Source organism: Anopheles aquasalis, chromosome 2 (genome assembly GCF_943734665.1).
Source record: "Anopheles aquasalis chromosome 2, idAnoAquaMG_Q_19, whole genome shotgun sequence".
In the NCBI taxonomy this organism is placed as follows: domain Eukaryota; kingdom Metazoa; phylum Arthropoda; class Insecta; order Diptera; family Culicidae; genus Anopheles; species Anopheles aquasalis.
Genome location: NC_064877.1, coordinates 61,263,147 through 61,270,646, shown reverse-complemented (window position 1 = coordinate 61,270,646; position 7,500 = coordinate 61,263,147). Strand labels below are relative to the sequence as shown.

Below are 7,500 nucleotides of genomic sequence, written 5' to 3'. Positions count from 1 at the left end.
GTCGTACTAACTGCGTAGAGTGATTGTGGACCGGATCGATGCAGCGGAGAACAGATTGTTGATGATGGTGTATGTCAATGCAGCTGCTGCTATCAGCCAGTAACACCTCAAAGCAAGCTGATCATGGCAGCTGTGATAACTGCACCTAATGCCCTGAAAGCCTCCCTGGCTCGAGTTACGGGAGAACTTTCAGGAAAGACAGTGTTACTGATAAGGAAAGGGTTCTAGCGTGCTAGCTAGTATCTTGTTAACCTGTGCTTATGGTTGGAGTATCGTTCAATCTCTTATCTACGCGAAACAAAACAGTGCAACTCGCGGAAGCAAGATCGATCATTCACTTTTGAACCCTTCGAAGCTATTCCTGCCTAGCTCTTTATCATACGGAAGCGCGAGATTGCATCTGACTATCGCCCGAGATGCACGCCACCCTCCCCGTGAGTTTAACGTCCGACCTCATTCCAGATTTTAGCAGTACATTTTCCCCGATCACTTGGATGATAAGAGAACTGGGCAAACATGTGCTCGGGCGAGCGTCGCTACAGAATTCGCGTCCCAAAATGAGGTCATCGTGATTGCGCGTGCTAAATACCGGGTGGGCCTTCGCACGTCAACAACAAGCACTGGATGCATTAGCATTAGAGCGCATATACCGGCACCGGTTCGGTGAACGAACGGAGGGAACATGGCATTGAACTTGACCATGACGCTTTACTGTCGCACGCAGGCACGATCGATTAACTTCACTTTTCCCTAGCAGCCCAGTAGTGTGTCCTAACCATAAATAGCAGCTCGAGGAGGATCGACCAGAGATGGTGACGTGAGCTAAGCGTAAGCGTCGCGTTGTCCAGCGTCCACCGTCCACCGTCCGCTCGCCATCAACCTTGGTGACCTTGGTTCACTCTCGCTAGCGTGGTTACTCGCACTGGCGCGACCGTGGTTGTCCTACTCAAAAACTGGTTGCCATCCACCACAAAAGACCACAAGAGCCACCGAAAACACGACGTTCCACCAGGCCTCAGTGTTGATCGCTTAGCATACGAGCAATTACGCACTGTTGCGCGCTGAGATGACACCGTCAGTGAGTCAATAGTTACTGTTCCGTATGTGCTACGCCATTCCATAGGAACCGCCACTCGAGACACCGAGTCCGGACAGTATTACTAGGCTTTGATCGAGTTACACTGTTCGTACAAACTCACTTCACGCACATTCACTGGACTGCTAGCTGCCGATGTACCGATACTCTGCAACCGCGTGCTCCCAAGCCACCACATACAATGCACCGCCAGATGCAACGGCCGGTGGTTAGAGGTTGCTGCTGCCGCTGCCGCTACTTGGCTGTATCACACTGTGTCATTAACCGTCATGAACGCCGGCACTACGCCGTCTCGAGCGTTCTTATCGCTATAATCGGAGATCAGGGAACAGGAACGGGCGCTGGTAGTAGTAGTAGCACCCAGTAGACCAAACACATTTCGCGGTCGACGCGAGAGAGAGAGAGAGACCACGAAACAGCCGCGCGTTGTTAGCGGCTTATCAGGAACTCCGTGGAACGGAATACGGTTCCTAGCACGCGCACATGCACTCGAAAGACTCGAAAATCGTTCGCCGGTCACACCACCATGTCGCGTAATGGTCGAACAGTTCTACTTACGTTTCGTTATGGTGGCGAGAACGGACACTGCATCGCACAGCCGCACCAACGAACGTTTTGTCACGATGGACGAGCCGAGCCCGCGCGCGGTTACACACTTTGGTTGATTGAATTGAAATGCTTCAGCGTCTCCCGCTCCCCGTACGATGATCAGTGACACCACGGAGCACCACCTCGCGAACGAACTTCGGTGACCGACGTTACGTTGATTATCACCACGAGGAGGTAGCCACTGGTCGAGTGCTGCGCTGCGAGTAGTGTGTCGTCGGGACAGCAGCGTGCATAAATTGAACGAACACGAGGTACTCGGGTCCGAGGGAGCTACTTTACCCTCGGCATCCACAGTGTGCTGGCTGCATGTGTTTGTCGGTGATCTTGTTCCTTCGATCACATCGTGCTGGCGCCTGCAAAGGATCTTCAAGTATTCCTATGCTGCGGGTAGTGCTACTGCATTGCCCAACACTGTGAGAGCGCCTCGTGACGCACACGCTGCTGGTGGTGGACGCCGAAAGAAGATAGTATTGCGGGGGGTTTGTTTTTAATCCGATATTATGTCCCATCCGTTGGTTGTTTCGTGCGTCCACACAACTACACAGCAACGGCCCGAGCGCGTGCGCATTCAGAAGGCTCGGTGCCGGTTGTGAATTGTGGAATGCAGAGCCAAAAACCGCGATCGTTGCGATCGTACCCTTCCTTCGGTCGATGATCATGATGATGATCGATGTGTGCACTGCGAAATGGAAGGCAAAAGTGGCAAACATAATTAATGCTGCAGGAACAAACTGCCTGGCACTGGCAGCTGCCATCGAGAGACCGGCATTCTCCGAGCGTCAGGATATGATGGTGCATGCCTCGTGGTGTATGCGCATGCATCGATGCACCGGCAAATGGGCAAAATAAGAAACAGATGTTTCGTCATCGGCTTCGTCATCGCCCTCGTCATCGCCCTCGTCATCGTTGTCCTCGGGTTTCGCTAGCCGTTCTCACGCCGTTGGCTTTTTGGTCTGTTATGGAGAACGCCAACGAAACATGCTGGTCGTGGTGCAAATTTTTGAAATGGATTATTTAAGAAGGTTTTCTGTTGGTGCTGCTTGAATCGGTGCCATTTCTTTTACGAAAACCCGGTGAAGTGATAATTCTTTTATCGATAAACATTGAAAAGAATAAACATTACATGAAAGTCTTTACTTTTCATACTGCTCCATAAAAAAAACTGCATGCAAACTTTCTAGAACAAAACCATATTTGAGGCGCATGAAACATTTATTACTTTTTTTTTTAGTAATCGTAAGAAAACTTTTCTTAGCCTGGAAATGTCTCCAAAGTAAAGATGAAATGCTGAATGACAGTATACACAGCGAACCAAGCTTTATTTCAATAAATTAGAAAACATTTGTTCAACATGGATAATAAAAAATGGACCTATGATCGGCAAATTCCGGATACCAAAAAGAAGGCAAAAGATTATAGAACAAAAAGAAATGTATGCCATTGTTTAACTTTCATTCGATGTTCTTAAAATGGTATTTACTATCAATTAAAGAAACTGTAATGATTCATCTTTACTTTACTTAACTGGATGTAGGAGATGGTGCAACACGTGCTGGCTAGACACGTGGCCTTGATTTTTAAAACGTTTAATGTGTTTATCGTTTTATCGTTTCTCGGCCAAAACGAGCAATTTCGAACTTTCGAGCTTTCGAGCTTTTTTGTCTCGTTACCTTTCTCACTCAAGAAAGTGTTGAAATCTGCTGTTTGGAAATAAGTTGGAAAACATATCCCTTTTTATATTCAATTTTACTTCATTTCTGTTTACTCATTGTACCAGCTGAACAAACCAATAGAAAGCATCATTATCGCAGGGCTAGCCAACTGGCCTCTTGGAAAAAGTCGGTTACGGCCAGAGACCAAGAAATCTGCTGTGACAGGCCAATACCGATCGTCGGTTGTAGCGCCTGATACGTAAGAAATAAGTGATTTTAAGGACCATATTCAATAGCTAGATTCTCAAAAATTCAGTGAACACAGCTCACAATGTATCAGAGTACCACAAAAAAATAACTGCGTGCATTCCGCCCTAATTGAACTCGTTTTGCAATCGAACGGCATTTCATTTCGGGTACTCGGAATTCAGAACATTCAACCGTTTGCATTAAAAGCGAGAGGAGCGAATATAAAGTCCAAACTTTCATGTCCGTCTGTTCCTCCTGGCAACCAGCGCATGAGCTGCCCCCAAACCAAACCTCACCGAACCACCGCATGGTCGACACACCCCCTGCCCAATTCCAACTGTTGGATATTAATGCGAAATAATTAGACTAATTATGATTTCGTTTGCCCCAAACCCAACACCCCGACGGTCCTGGTTTTATGGAACCGGTGAGCATGTAAAGTGCGGTGCTCCGATTGCAACCGATCTCCAACCTCACCTCAACAGATCAACTCCATTTCGTTGGTTCCGTTGTACTGTATTGTGTGGGCGCTCCGAAATATGCAATACCTCGTTGCCCCTTTCCCGCAGGATCTATATGTTTTATTATGCCGTTAATTGCACACTGCGCTCATTTAGAACCCGGCCCTCACGGAAGGTCGATCGCCAATTAGTGTTGGCTCACGTGAATTTCGGAAGCAACCAATTCCCGGTGCGATATACCCATATTGGGCACCGTAATTGACACATCCTTTCCGTGATTTGACCGCACTGGTCAGTCCGTGAAATATTCGACATCGTTTATGAGGCCATCCGGGGAGTTATTTATCTTCCCGTAAGTTCCGCGCGATGGTCCAGTGTCTTTTTTGTGGGGGCTTTCCTCGGAGGCGTGGAGAAGGTCGAGATAGAGAAGATAAATGTTTGCAGATTACCCAAACCCGGAACCAGATTGATGTGGTTAAAGGATCTGGGTAGGGTGGAGAGAAGAGGAGAAAATGCCACCCACTGGTCCAGCTTCCGTTCCACAGAATTGCTGGTCTCAACACAAGCTCCTTCGCAGTCGCCTTGCGTAAAGAGTGCCAGATTGACGGATGATTTGGTCCTTTGCCTTTTTTACTTCCTCTCGGAAGCTGCTACTCCCAATGATGATGATGATGATGGGGCGTGAAAAATGGCTCACGGTGTCACCGAATTGGTCAGTAAAGCTGAATTGCACGGCTATTAAGAGGGAATACGTTCCGGCGTTAGCGAGAGACCTGCCTCGAAGTCTATTAACGAAATCAATCAAGTCGCTCATCGGCCAACCACCAAAATTCTAGTGCGTGTGCGTTTGTGCCCGATAGACAGACGCGATGTGTCCGTTCTATCTCGCCCAGGATAACGTAGCTGCCGCATGATCGCATCCGCTCTGATTGCACTTAATTAGCGAGCCCGGGAGCCCACGCTGACCGCGATACAATGTTGACGGACGCACGGCAAAGGCATTAGATGGCCAAACAAACTGCAAACTTCCATCCATTTTACCCAGGCCTTGGCTTGGTCCGGCCATCCCAATCTCGGCCATCGCTCGAATGACGCTCGAAAGCAAACTTGGTGGAGGCCTCGGTGTGGTTTGGCCTTGATGAAGCACTGACGGCCCTAACGATGACGATGCCCGTGATTGCGATCTAATAAGTGTAATTATTATTAAAATATAATCAATTCACACCCGAGGTGGACAAAACTGACGAAGGACACGGTCCGGGACGGCCGAATCGGTCTATCCCGGAGCCCGGTCCCGGAGATATTAGAGGCGATTAGTGTTGCCCTCCCCGGCGCCAGCGAAACACTCCGGGACCCGTGTCACTTTATTTGGATTATCTATTCACGCATCACCAGCACGATGCACACGTTGGCCGAAAGGATTAGCTCTTCGTAGTGGCAGCGCGAGGTCACGATGCACGATTGGATACAGCATTCTGGCGGGAACATCCCCCACCCCCCCCCCCCCCCCTTTGTTGGTTGTTGTTTTAATAGTGCATTTTGTTTGATTGTTAGCTTCGGCGATGCCGGTATGCATCAGAGCTTAACCTTGTGACCGCACGCGCGTATGATTTGCATAATTGAAGCATGAATATTGCTCGTTTTGGGACATCAGCCCAACATTAGAGGGAGTTGTTGATGAAGCATCATAACGTTTGTTTCGATGTGAAAGGACACTCACTGATGCGAGTTTTTGTTTGATTTAAAGAAATGATAATTGATTTTCTAAAACAAAAGGCAGGAAATAGAAGAGAAGATGGCAGAGTGCTGCAGCATCCGCACTGAAGGATCTGCAATTAAGACGGAAACAGTTCCTGGGCATATAAACTACTGAGCCATAAATGAATAAACCGATCGAGAAGCAGTGATCGGGCAGCTACTGGCTGCCATCCTTCTCCCTGGTCAACATGAATGTCCTTTATAGCTGAACAGAACGCTTTTGGAACACTTCCAATACCATTACCAGTCTTCGGAGCAGCGCATTCTGTTACGAAAAAGAAACCCAGAAACAACCAGCAACCAGAAGAGCATGTTTATCGTATTAAATTTAATTACCGAACCATCTCTGTGCGAACCGAAATGCGAAAAACACCCATTTGCTGGGGTACCATTTCGCCATTTTATATGGCGCTCTTTAAGGGTCCTCGTTGATAGCGAACTGAAAACAGTCGTGGCTGTAATAACGTTGGGGATGGAGACCGGAGACTGGTGCATGCAAACAGCCCCGAACGGAATCGTCTAATCACACGCAGCGTTTGGCAGCGGAAATGTATCCACGGGCGCCCCCTCCACCTCCACGCCCAGACACACATACGACCACGCTTTCCGACACCAACTGACGCACGCAAGCACGCACGCATTCGGCGCCTAATTTGTGGTCCCATTTGTTCCTTGCGCGGCCCTAAACTGATTACAATCAATCATAATCAACGCAATCAACGCGAGTCCTTTTGGCGTTAGGCAGTGAAGGGTGGCAATCGGTATTGGCCGGGACTGGGGAGCGAAAGAGAGAGAGCGAGAGAACCCTTCCGTTTCATGAATATGTCCTCGATAGCTGGCACAGATGGAGCGAGAGAATTGCCAAGAAAATGCCATTTTATGGCCATCGTTAGTATGCTCTTCCTACAAGTAGCGCGACTTGCGTTTTGCGTGTTTGTTATGTTTAAATACTGCGCAATACACATTGAAACATAACATTCTTTTTTAACATTCTAAACGTGTGTTCTTATCTTTGGGCTACTTGCTTCCGAGTTCAATTGAACTCAACCTTCAACCTTCGTTAGCATATTTGAATTCCCCGGAACAAAAAAAACCCAACCGTCACAACATTAACTAAATCAATTCCCTCCGTTTAGCTATTATTTTAGCCAAGGGTGACAGTTCGAGCCCCCCCCCCGCTATATAAATGTGATGTGGCTCACCCCCCCCAAGAATCTCGCGAAGATGATCAATTGGCAAAGTGAATCGCATGGCGCGAGGAGAAGGAGACGCATCGCAGGCCCAATAAAACACAACCGAAAATTACGAGCAAATTTAACGATAAATGGCCTCACCCTCAGTTTAGGGGGGGAGGGTTGCGGGAATAAAGGGGACAGAATAGACCGAACGGGGTGGTAAACGTTGGCAAGACAAAATTTATGAACGGCTCGAACGGAACCTCGAACCACGGGCGGAGGGCGGGAAGGACAGATAAAACACATGGTGCGCCTGGGTTTCGCGAAGGGTAATTGATAATAAGACCTCTGGCGCGCTCGAACGCGACACCCGGTGGGACGGCCGGTGGTGGGCAAAATTGATTTAATAAATGGGCTCATGGGCGTATTTATGCATGTTTGCCCACACGCCAATCGCGAAGCGCCAAGTTGCGTTCGCTTTTTTTCTTTTTCCACCCGTT

The 7,500-nt window shown here is 48.4% G+C and overlaps 1 protein-coding gene across 7 annotated transcripts in view; it reads right to left on the bottom strand.

Annotated features, from left to right (window-relative positions):
- The window catches only part of LOC126581451 (diacylglycerol O-acyltransferase 1), a 5,513-nt gene extending 3,616 nt beyond the window's left edge, over window positions 1-1,897 (bottom strand). For 2 of the 7 annotated variants that reach the window (XM_050245118.1, XM_050245125.1), the window contains exon 1: window positions 1,655-1,897. The gene's annotated coding sequence lies outside the window, so the exon portion shown is untranslated. The other 5 variants (XM_050245119.1, XM_050245121.1, XM_050245122.1 and 2 more) reach the window with 5 other exon arrangements.
- Between the last annotated feature and the right edge of the window lie 5,603 nt (window positions 1,898-7,500).